At 33.8% G+C, this 9,745-nt stretch overlaps 1 pseudogene; it reads right to left on the reverse strand.

The window, feature by feature from the left end:
• Positions 1–6,242: 6,242 nt before the first annotated feature.
• Positions 6,243–8,798, reverse strand: LOC149217947 (lysine histidine transporter-like 8; annotated as a pseudogene).
• Between the last annotated feature and the right edge of the window lie 947 nt (positions 8,799–9,745).

Raw genomic sequence — 9,745 nt, forward strand, 5'->3', positions numbered from 1 at the left:
ACATTGTCCCTGAACTCTAATCTCAACTGGGTCTTCCTCTGAACTGACATGCATGAGTTATTTATGAGTGAATCTTGAGTTTACTGCTGGAGCAGTGAAGTTTCATTGAAGTTACTCCCCACTACTAAACCTCCTATTAATTCCTCCAACTGTTTGAACTAGTTTAACTAACTTTAACTCAGTTAGATTGAGTTGATTAATTACAACTCAAAAGAACTCAACTTGGACCCCTAAAATTTAGGAATCACTCTACATGACTCTAGATAGACTTCCAACTCGAATTTACTAAGCCAACTAAATCAAATTAACTTAGTTAACTATTACAAGTTGCTATGAGAATAGAATTTCGATTTAATTCCTAATTTAATTCAAAGACAAATTAAATTAGGATTTTTCGTTGCTATTTTTAACAAGGCCTCACTTATTTATGTCACTTATGTGTGTTGCTTAAGTGTCTTGCTTATGGGATTCTTATAATGTGTTGGGTATAAATTAGTCACAATGGTCTAAAAAACAATTCCATCCATATAATGTTTCATTAGTTCATAACAATCATAAATATAATTATCAAATATAACATTCCAAGGAATGTGCATTAACAGAAATATCATCTTGACCTCTTAGGACAAAATTCCACAAAAACTAGGGTTTCAAATTCCACAAAACTTGGGTTTTTTAAATTACACTTCAATACATATCGAAGGACATTTCCAATTTGTGATGCAAGGTCAATATCGAATGTTTTCTTACATTGTCTAATTATACACTCAAATGTGAACTCTTTATGTTGGAGTTTCCACACTCAACTCTTGGCATTTTGCATCATATTCTCTCCACCTTCTAATATTTATATTATACTACAATTTTCATAAAGAGTGGCATCAATCTCTTGTCAACATTGAAGATTTGTTAATAAAGGAAAAAGTTCCTTAAATATCTTATTTAATATATTGCAACCGCTATGTACAATGGCCATTTAGAACATGCATGTTTCTTATGTTGTGCCAATTATGTGTTTCATGTAAGAACATTATTTATGTATCACTTATGGTGCATCACTTATGTGCATCGATGAATATGTGTTGACGGTCATGGTTCATTGCTTATGTGCATCACTTATGTCTTGTTAGTAAAGGTGCATCATTTATATGTGACACCTAATATGTATATCATGGCTTATGTGCATTGCTTATGGGCATCACTTAATTCATAAATATAATAAACAAACATAACATCCCAAGTAAAGTTCATAAATAAAATTCCTATTGTTGACCTCTTAGTGTTGAGTGTGGAGCCTAATTATCTTCTTTTCAGAGGTATTGCCACATTGGACCTTAGTTCGTAATGTTGTGGCAACACTACCCGTAAAATGTACGCTGCAAGGGGGGTCCAAGGAGGGGCGGTTGTGATCTTTGGGAGCGCCCCCCCCCGGGTAGGGGATCAGGGGCAACACCTCCGAAGCTAAAAATAGATGTAAAATTGCCTTGTAAAATGTTGCAATTTCGTAGTCAATTTGGGTCGTTCATTAGGCGAAGATCTGATGGTCGAAGTTATGTTTAATTTAGGGTTTTTTCCCTAGAAGGAAACCCATCGCTATATATGAGGGAATTGTATTGCGTCTATGTATATTTGTATGTTGAGCGAGGTAGAGAGAGGAGATTGAGAGCGAAGAGGGAATTACAACGGATCTGTTGTAGGTTGTATCTCTTCATTTTGCTAGATAATATAAAAGGAAGGACTGGTTGTTTCTCCGTGGACGTAGGCCAAATTGGGTGAACCACGTATATCTGTGTCTCTCTTGTTTTATGTGTGTTCTGTGTTTATATTTCTGCAATATATTTTATGTGTTCCATTGCTCTGTAATATATAATTTTCTAACACTTAGGTTATCCACACTACATCCTAGCCATCAACTAGGTTATCCACACTTATCCACCATAACTTACTAAAAGTTGGCACAAGTGAGACTCAATAGTATGTTAACTTTACATTATAGATAAACCAATTTCTTCCGATTAAATCGGTAGCTCTCTGCCTTACATTTTACATTTTGCATTATATTTTACATTTTACATTTATATATGTTTTCATTTGAATATTAATTAGAAGATATGAAGTCGACATTTAATTTTGTTTTGTTTTTATTTTCTATATATATATTTTCACACATTTAAAAAGTGTTGACATACATACTTTCTTACATTATGCCTACAACTCGGTTGTAGAGCACCTCTCGGTGCAATTTAAAATGAGAATATTTCTAAATATAAAGATGTGAAATTTGTACAAATATAAATAATATTATTGAGAATCCATATATATATATATATATATATATATATATATATAAACTCTTGATCACCAAATGCGAAGAGGAATCAAAGCTCTCGAGGTGCAAACCTTTCCTCAAGTTTTACACTCAAAAAGAAATTTGCATCTAGAAAGATTTGATCCCTCGAAGCTTGGTAAATTAGAAGTTAAAATTGTGTATCTTGGTTGCAAACATAGCAACCATATGGTTTTCAATTTAAATTTCATCCTTTCTAAATAATGATATTTGTTTCCATTTTAATTTGTGTAATTTTGAATGATAGTTAAATTTTAGAACTTCAAAAATTGTTTACAATTTTATTTTTTATTTATAATACTATTATTGTATGAATATAAGTGAAATATATTGTACAATTTTATATAAATGAGATGTATGGTGTTAAAAATAAAGAAATGATAAAAATTGAGTCTTTTAATATAAATTTGAAAAAATAACAAAATGTATTATATAATAATAATAATAACAATAATAACAATAATAAATGTTAATTGAATTTATTTTTAGTGGTTGAGAGGGATGATTGTTATCTTCTCTAAAGTTTATCTCTAGTAGTTGGGAGGAACCACTATTATCTTCTCCATCAAGATGTAGCTCATATTGAGTATATTGTTGTAATAAGTTCGAATGACATGTTGAGTTCATATTAAGTATATTGTTGTAATGTATTCAATTTTTATAATTTTATAACCTCGATTCCTAAAAAATATTTTACCCTTATCCATTAATTAGATAATAAAATAAGATACTTGATTACATAGAAAAAGAAACAAAAATATAATAATATAAATCAAAATTAAATTAAATCTACACTAATATAAAACCTTTGCCTCATAAAATAACCCCATGTAGTGTATTGTCCTTATCTTTATATGAAGGGAGAAATATTTGAACTTTTCCTTGCCTTATTATTTCATTATGAAGTCGGTTTTATTTATTTTTTAAATATCTTGTTCCAAAAAAGAGTACACACATCATTTTCTAATGGACTCCTAACCAAAAGAGCTATCCAGACATACTCAAACCCTGCACACGACTCCATAGTTAAGTTTATCATATAAACCTATTGTGATAACATGTTTATCATATTGACAATTTGCCATGTCAAGGAGGTGTGTCCTACAAGGGAGGCATACCTCCCTAGCACACTTAAAAGCAGTATCTCGGTTTTGGGTCATAATCTTCACCTTTAAGGTGCTATGGTCTCCTGGTAAGATCTGAGATTGAATATGTGATTCCCTCATGTAAAGTCTTCCACAGGTTGAGCAAAAGGGCACTATTAAAGTTCTCAAAATGGTGGACATATGTGATTCTATAAGGTTGGTTTTATTCAACCATGGCCTTATTAGGGCAAGTAAGCTCAACACTCAAAGATTTGGTCTCTAGTGTTTCCAGTGATAGTAGTTGATAGGAGTGTTTAAGTGAGGTGTTGGACAAGTAGCATTTTGTGGCTGCCCACATATAATTTTGTATCAAATGAGGTGCATAGGCACAAATTTTCAGGGAGTATATGCTTATTAGTTAGGTGACTCTCCTTGACTTGGCTTGTCTTAATCTCTGGCCTTAATTGTTATTGCAGAGTTGGGGATGTTGGTCATTATTTATATATCAGCAATGGACTCAGGTGATTGTGTATCTTTTTCCTTATTTCAATGAATACAAAGATTTGCATCTATTGTTTTTTAAATCATCTGGTATCTACTAGTCTCGGCTCCTCGGGGCATGCATTAAGATTATTTAGCATTTGAATTTTTTTAGTCCTATGAATCATCTGGTATTTTCTTTCTCTTAGATCTCGGGGACTACCATTGGTTTTCTTAAAGTCGGTTCTTTCAATTTTGCATCAGAATTTGGTTTTGTCATTGTTTTGGCGAGATTGGAATTGTAGACTAGTTGGATTCATTAATGTTTGTCTGGGTTCTTTACATTAAATTGAGGTGGTTTTCCACACAAGGGTGATGGTGATTGATGCGTTGAATTATGCCAAGAGATATTTTTATGTGGAGCGTATATTGATCTTTTAAGACACACAACCTTTTCCTCTCTCCCAGGGTGTCTAGTGACACACTTCTATTGGTGGGTTATTGTTTGTTGCCAATTGGAAAATTTTCCTCCTAACATCAGACTATGCTATGGGAAGTCCCATTTCCCCATACTCATAGGAGTTAATTCGCTTGACCTTGGAAGTCGAGACTATGTATGAGCAGAAAAAAAAAATAATAATAAATAAATAAATAAAATAAAAATAAAAATAAAAATAAAAATAAAAAAAATAAATAAATAAATAAAAATTAAAAATAAAAAAAATAAATAAATAAATAAATAAAAATTAAAAATAAATAAATAAAAAATCTGACATTACTTCACAGGAAAATGAGAGTAGGTAGATGGCCTAATGTTATCTTCAATGAAGGCATGAGCGAAAGAAAGAAAACATGGATGAAACAAAACTATACATGGATGCAAAATGGAATATCTACCTCAATGTTTGTCCCACAAATAGCAAGGAGCTAAAGGAGTTTGTTATGGATAAGTTTTGTAAAAAGGTATGGGGAAAAGAGTTGGGTAGAAAGAAGAAGTACTCCATTGAGGAATTCAACCCTGTGTATGATCTACAACAAAAAGAGTTCATTGGAGCTAGCATTTCGTGGAGGGAAAAGGTTCTTATTGCTCAATTGAGGACCAACTCGCATCAACTTCGGTGTGAAACAGGATGGTGGAAAAGGCCTAAAGAAGCTTGGGAAGAACGTGTGTGTGCATTTTGCACGTCTAGGGCAGTGGAATCGGAAAAACATTTCATTGTGGAATGTGATGCATTCAAAGACACCAGATAAAGTTATGAGAACATGTTAGCATCAGTTTCTTGGCATTATCTTTTTTGTGAGGGGATTGTTTGAAGGTTGGGCCAACTCATCATCAAATTGAATTAGAAAAGGATTGAATTGCAAAAAGCGAAAAACATGGAACTAATGGTCTCATAGACTATTTTTAGTCTCATGGACCTTAAAATATCATTTCATTTTTTTCACCATCAGAAAAGGGTTGTGCAATCTAGTACCAGACTTTATGCACAAATCAAGGGTTAAATTTGACGGGTCCCCATACCCATCAGATAATTTTTTTATGACGAATTTATTTTTAAATCGCTTTTCACATGACTTTTAATATTTATTTTTACTATGCATTAAAGGTAAAAGTGAAAAGTGGAGAAGACTATGTTATGGCTAAAATAAGTGAGGCATTGGGATACAATTCTTTAAGACACTCTTACAGAGAAAGACCTATGACAGTAATATGCCCAACAAAAGTAGAGAAGTAACATTGTCAGGTAGAGGATCTGCACATAGAATGGAGTCAAATCAGAGGAATCTTATGTGTCTAGTTTGATAAAGCAAGTGTATTCACCAACTATTGACCACAATATCAATGCAAGAAGCCTCAACCTAAATTGCACCTAGGTTAAGTGAACCAGATTCCTCAATTACCAAGGCAACAACTTCAAACATGGTTTTCTTGAACATGGTTGTCTTTTTGTTGTTCATGTCACAAGAAGTGAAAACTACATACAAGTTAGTTAATACAAGTTAAATATGGCTATAAAAGAGGATCCATTAAGTAACAAATGTAAAATTCCAAAATGATACCAGTTAAAGTAAGTTCATGATACTCCATAATGGTAAAAGACTGTGTTCTTTATGAACAATTGATATGCACAAAGATATGAACGAGAATATTATGAGACCAACCAATTAACAACAAAATTTGAATGATGCAGGTTCTTAAGGCACGAGAGGAAAATATATTGTTGGCAACTTGGCATAACAAACTATGAAGAAATAAATTAACAACATTAGATTTACTGCCATAAAATACATCAATAAGATATAGAAAGTCAGAGCATCTATGATTTTACTCAAATACAAGTTTGAGAAGGCAAGTGATCGATACTTAAAAAATATACATAAGCCCAGTAACCTCCAATTACAATGGGGAACATACACGTGACCACCATTAAATAAGCAACCTTTACTCCTCTCCACATTGGTACAAAGGTAGGATGCTTGAGACTAGATGGCATAGTAGCTTGCATTCTCAGATACAACTTCCTAGTCAATCACAGGAAAGAAACATCATCGATAAGGTAAGCTATCAACATGTAACCTTCTCTAAACAATATAGACAAAGATAAGAAATCATAAGGAAACACAAGTCTATGCTGCTACAAAAGCACAATACCTATATTTCCAAAGCAAGATTGTTACCCCTGAAGGAAAAAGCAATAATTCCCAATGAATTCAAGACTGAGAATGTTGTTGTAGTGTCCGTCTTGGCCTTTAGGTTTTCATAAGATATGCCAAGGGTCTATATTTTCTTGTGGACAAACCCCAGACCATAGTGCAGTATGTAATTGCAGTTATAGCACCTATAAGGGAGAGTCCTGCTATGGAGTTAAGATTAGATAACTGGGACAGAACAATGCAAAGGGACACGAAAACCAAATACCATTCCACTGTAGTAAGTGGATTGGATCCACAAGTTGGGCCACAAAAAATTTGGAAAAACAACTTCATTGTCTCTCCACCAATCAGTATCAGGGAAGTTGTCATCCTGGCTAATAGATAAACAATTGGAAATAGAGTCAACCATACACCAAGCCTCTCCCCTGCAATGTTTAAAGAAAAATCGGCATTCATACATTCCTTCCATCTAGGATTATTATATCCAACATTAATATATACTTGAATCAATTAGATCTACAACAAATATATCTAAACTCATATGTTTAGACCTAAAATTGAAGATTGTATGGACTCTGCATTGGAGATAGCAATCCACACTTTGATATCCAACTGAAATAGGCATGTAGCTTAATCTTAGTAATAAAGAAGCCTAGATATCAAGATTGTAATTGCATAAGGTATCTATTATTGTTACCAAATGGAGCATGCAAAATTTCCACATATATGTGTAGCATTCCCCTGAAACAGCTTCATGAAGCATGATAAGAATCCACAGAGTCTAGAGTTGCCACACGTATGTTATGGTCAGATAGATTATTCCCTAGCTCATGTTTATATGCATGAATAATAACAAATCACAACAAAGTTGCAAAAGGAATAAACCCATAGCACCACACTTCTATATTCATAGCTCTAAGAGGCACATTCTACAACCAAGGTAGAGGTAGTAATATCAATTATTTTGAATCCCAACCGCTTTAAGGACTATTTACGCTCATCAAGTGGGTGAAAAAACATAAAAATTATGACCTTTAAGAATTCAAAACATAAAAATTATTACTTTTAGGAATTCAATATTTATTTGAACAGATCTGGGATTCTTGTTTATATTCATGGGAAAGAAACTACAAATCACAACAATGTTGCAAAAAGTACAAATTACAGAAGGAATAAACCCACAATAGCAAATTTCTATATTCATAACTCTAAAAGGCATATTCTAAAGCCAAGGTAGAGGTAGTAATATCAATGATTTTGAATCCCAACAACTTAAATGACTATTTAACTCTATCGATTGGGTGCAAAAACATTAAAATTGTTATTTTTAGGAATTCAAAACATAAAAATTGTTATTTTTAAAAATTCAATATTTATTTGAACAGATCTGGAGTTATGGAGTTTAGATGGATGTATTTAAATATAAAACTAATAGAACTCAGTTCTAAGTCATAATACAAATCTCAAATAATGTCACAATACAAATATCAAAGAAAAAAGAAAATGCAAATGAAAACAAAGGTTGCAGAAGAAACAAACCCACAACAACCCACATTTTTATCCATTGCACTCCATTGGACTGAGACACATTCTACAGAGGCAACCCACGTTTTTATCCATTGCATTCCATTGGACTGACACATTCTACATAGGCACATTCTACAACCTAGTTAGATATAGCAATATCAATATGATTTAATCACACCAAGTGAGTGTGAAAACTTTGAGATTTCTAACCTAAGGAATTTGATCATTTTTTAAGTATAACAGATCGGGGTCAAGATGAATCTAAAATCACTTCAAATTATTTTGTAAAATACATCCATGTGATCTGACATCAGATCATATTTTGATGAATCTAAAAATCAATTTTGTAAAAAAACCCATGAAAACATGAAACCAAAAAGACAGAGAAATCAAGAACATCCTACATACCATCCCAAGAAGGTAAAATCCATTGGTAGAATCAAGGCCTGAAAGCCAATCCCTGCATTGAGATTATGAAACATTGCATAGTAAGCATTCCCATTCCTAGACTCTATGATAGGTAACCACGCATCCTGAGGATTGAGCTTAGTGAGGTGCCCAACCTCCCCAAGATAGGTCTTCAAATTGGTCAAAACCTTTTTCATGGGAGTCTCAATGGGGCTCGGAACCTTGGGAGAGATAAGGGAAGGAGTCCATGGTGTCCTTGGAGTCTTGGGAGTCTTGAGCAAAGGGGACCTAGGCATGGAAGGAGACACCAAGGATGAAGGAGGGAAAGTGCTCACAGTTTTCTGAGAAGGTATGGGGATCTCTGCCCAAGGGTAACAGCATGAGAATGAGAATTTGTAGAAATTTGGTGGTGGGGAGAACAAGCACTAGGGGTGAAAGGGGGCATGGCTCCCAAGGGCATGGGAAGTATTGAGACTAGTTGTTGTTCTCCCCCTGATTCCTCCTTAGTCCCAGAAAGCACTTGCAACCTGAAGCTTCTCACATAATCCTCAGATGAATCCCCTTATTAAGTTGGACTTCTCTGGAGGCTTACCTGATGAATTAGACTTTAAATGGGGTTGTAATGTCTATCGACGATGCATCGACTATTGGGGGATTCCATTTCAATGTTTGGGGCATCATCAAACTAGAGATCTGGTGGAAAAATGTCATCATAGATTTCGAGGCTTCACTCATGATGTTTTTTCGAAGGGTCGATCTAGTCCTATGCATTTGGAAGAGACCTTGTCGAGACAAGTTATAGCAGAACGACGTATTACACCTATTCTACATTTTGACCCAGGTACTGATTTGATACCTTTTCTGTTTTTCCCTCTAATGTTGAAATTCATAAATTTGTTATTGTTGATGTTTCAAATGGTAGAGAATAGATCTATACCTCCATGTGTGAACCATGTGATTAGGTTTGGTTTTATAGACATTTCTTCTATTTTTAGAGCTCTTTCTCGTTGAGGTAATACCCTCCCTATTTTGGCATATCAGAGCCTATCGCTACTTTGGTTGGAAATGAGCTTGAGCTTTACAAAGAGTCTTGTAATCCCCCTTTGGATTTGATTTCCCCTTTGATGCAGTTCAGCTCTTTTGTGGGAATGAATTCCCCATCGAATTTCATTGGTAATGACCTCGACATTCTAAGGAACAACCCAGTCTTCTTATTTGAACCTCTTACTATTCATTCAATGGT

Source organism: Pinus tabuliformis, chromosome 1_1 (genome assembly GCF_031772625.1).
Source record: "Pinus tabuliformis cultivar Carrire ecotype Pingquan chromosome 1_1, CPIR1, whole genome shotgun sequence".
In the NCBI taxonomy this organism is placed as follows: Eukaryota; Viridiplantae; Streptophyta; class Pinopsida; order Pinales; family Pinaceae; genus Pinus; species Pinus tabuliformis.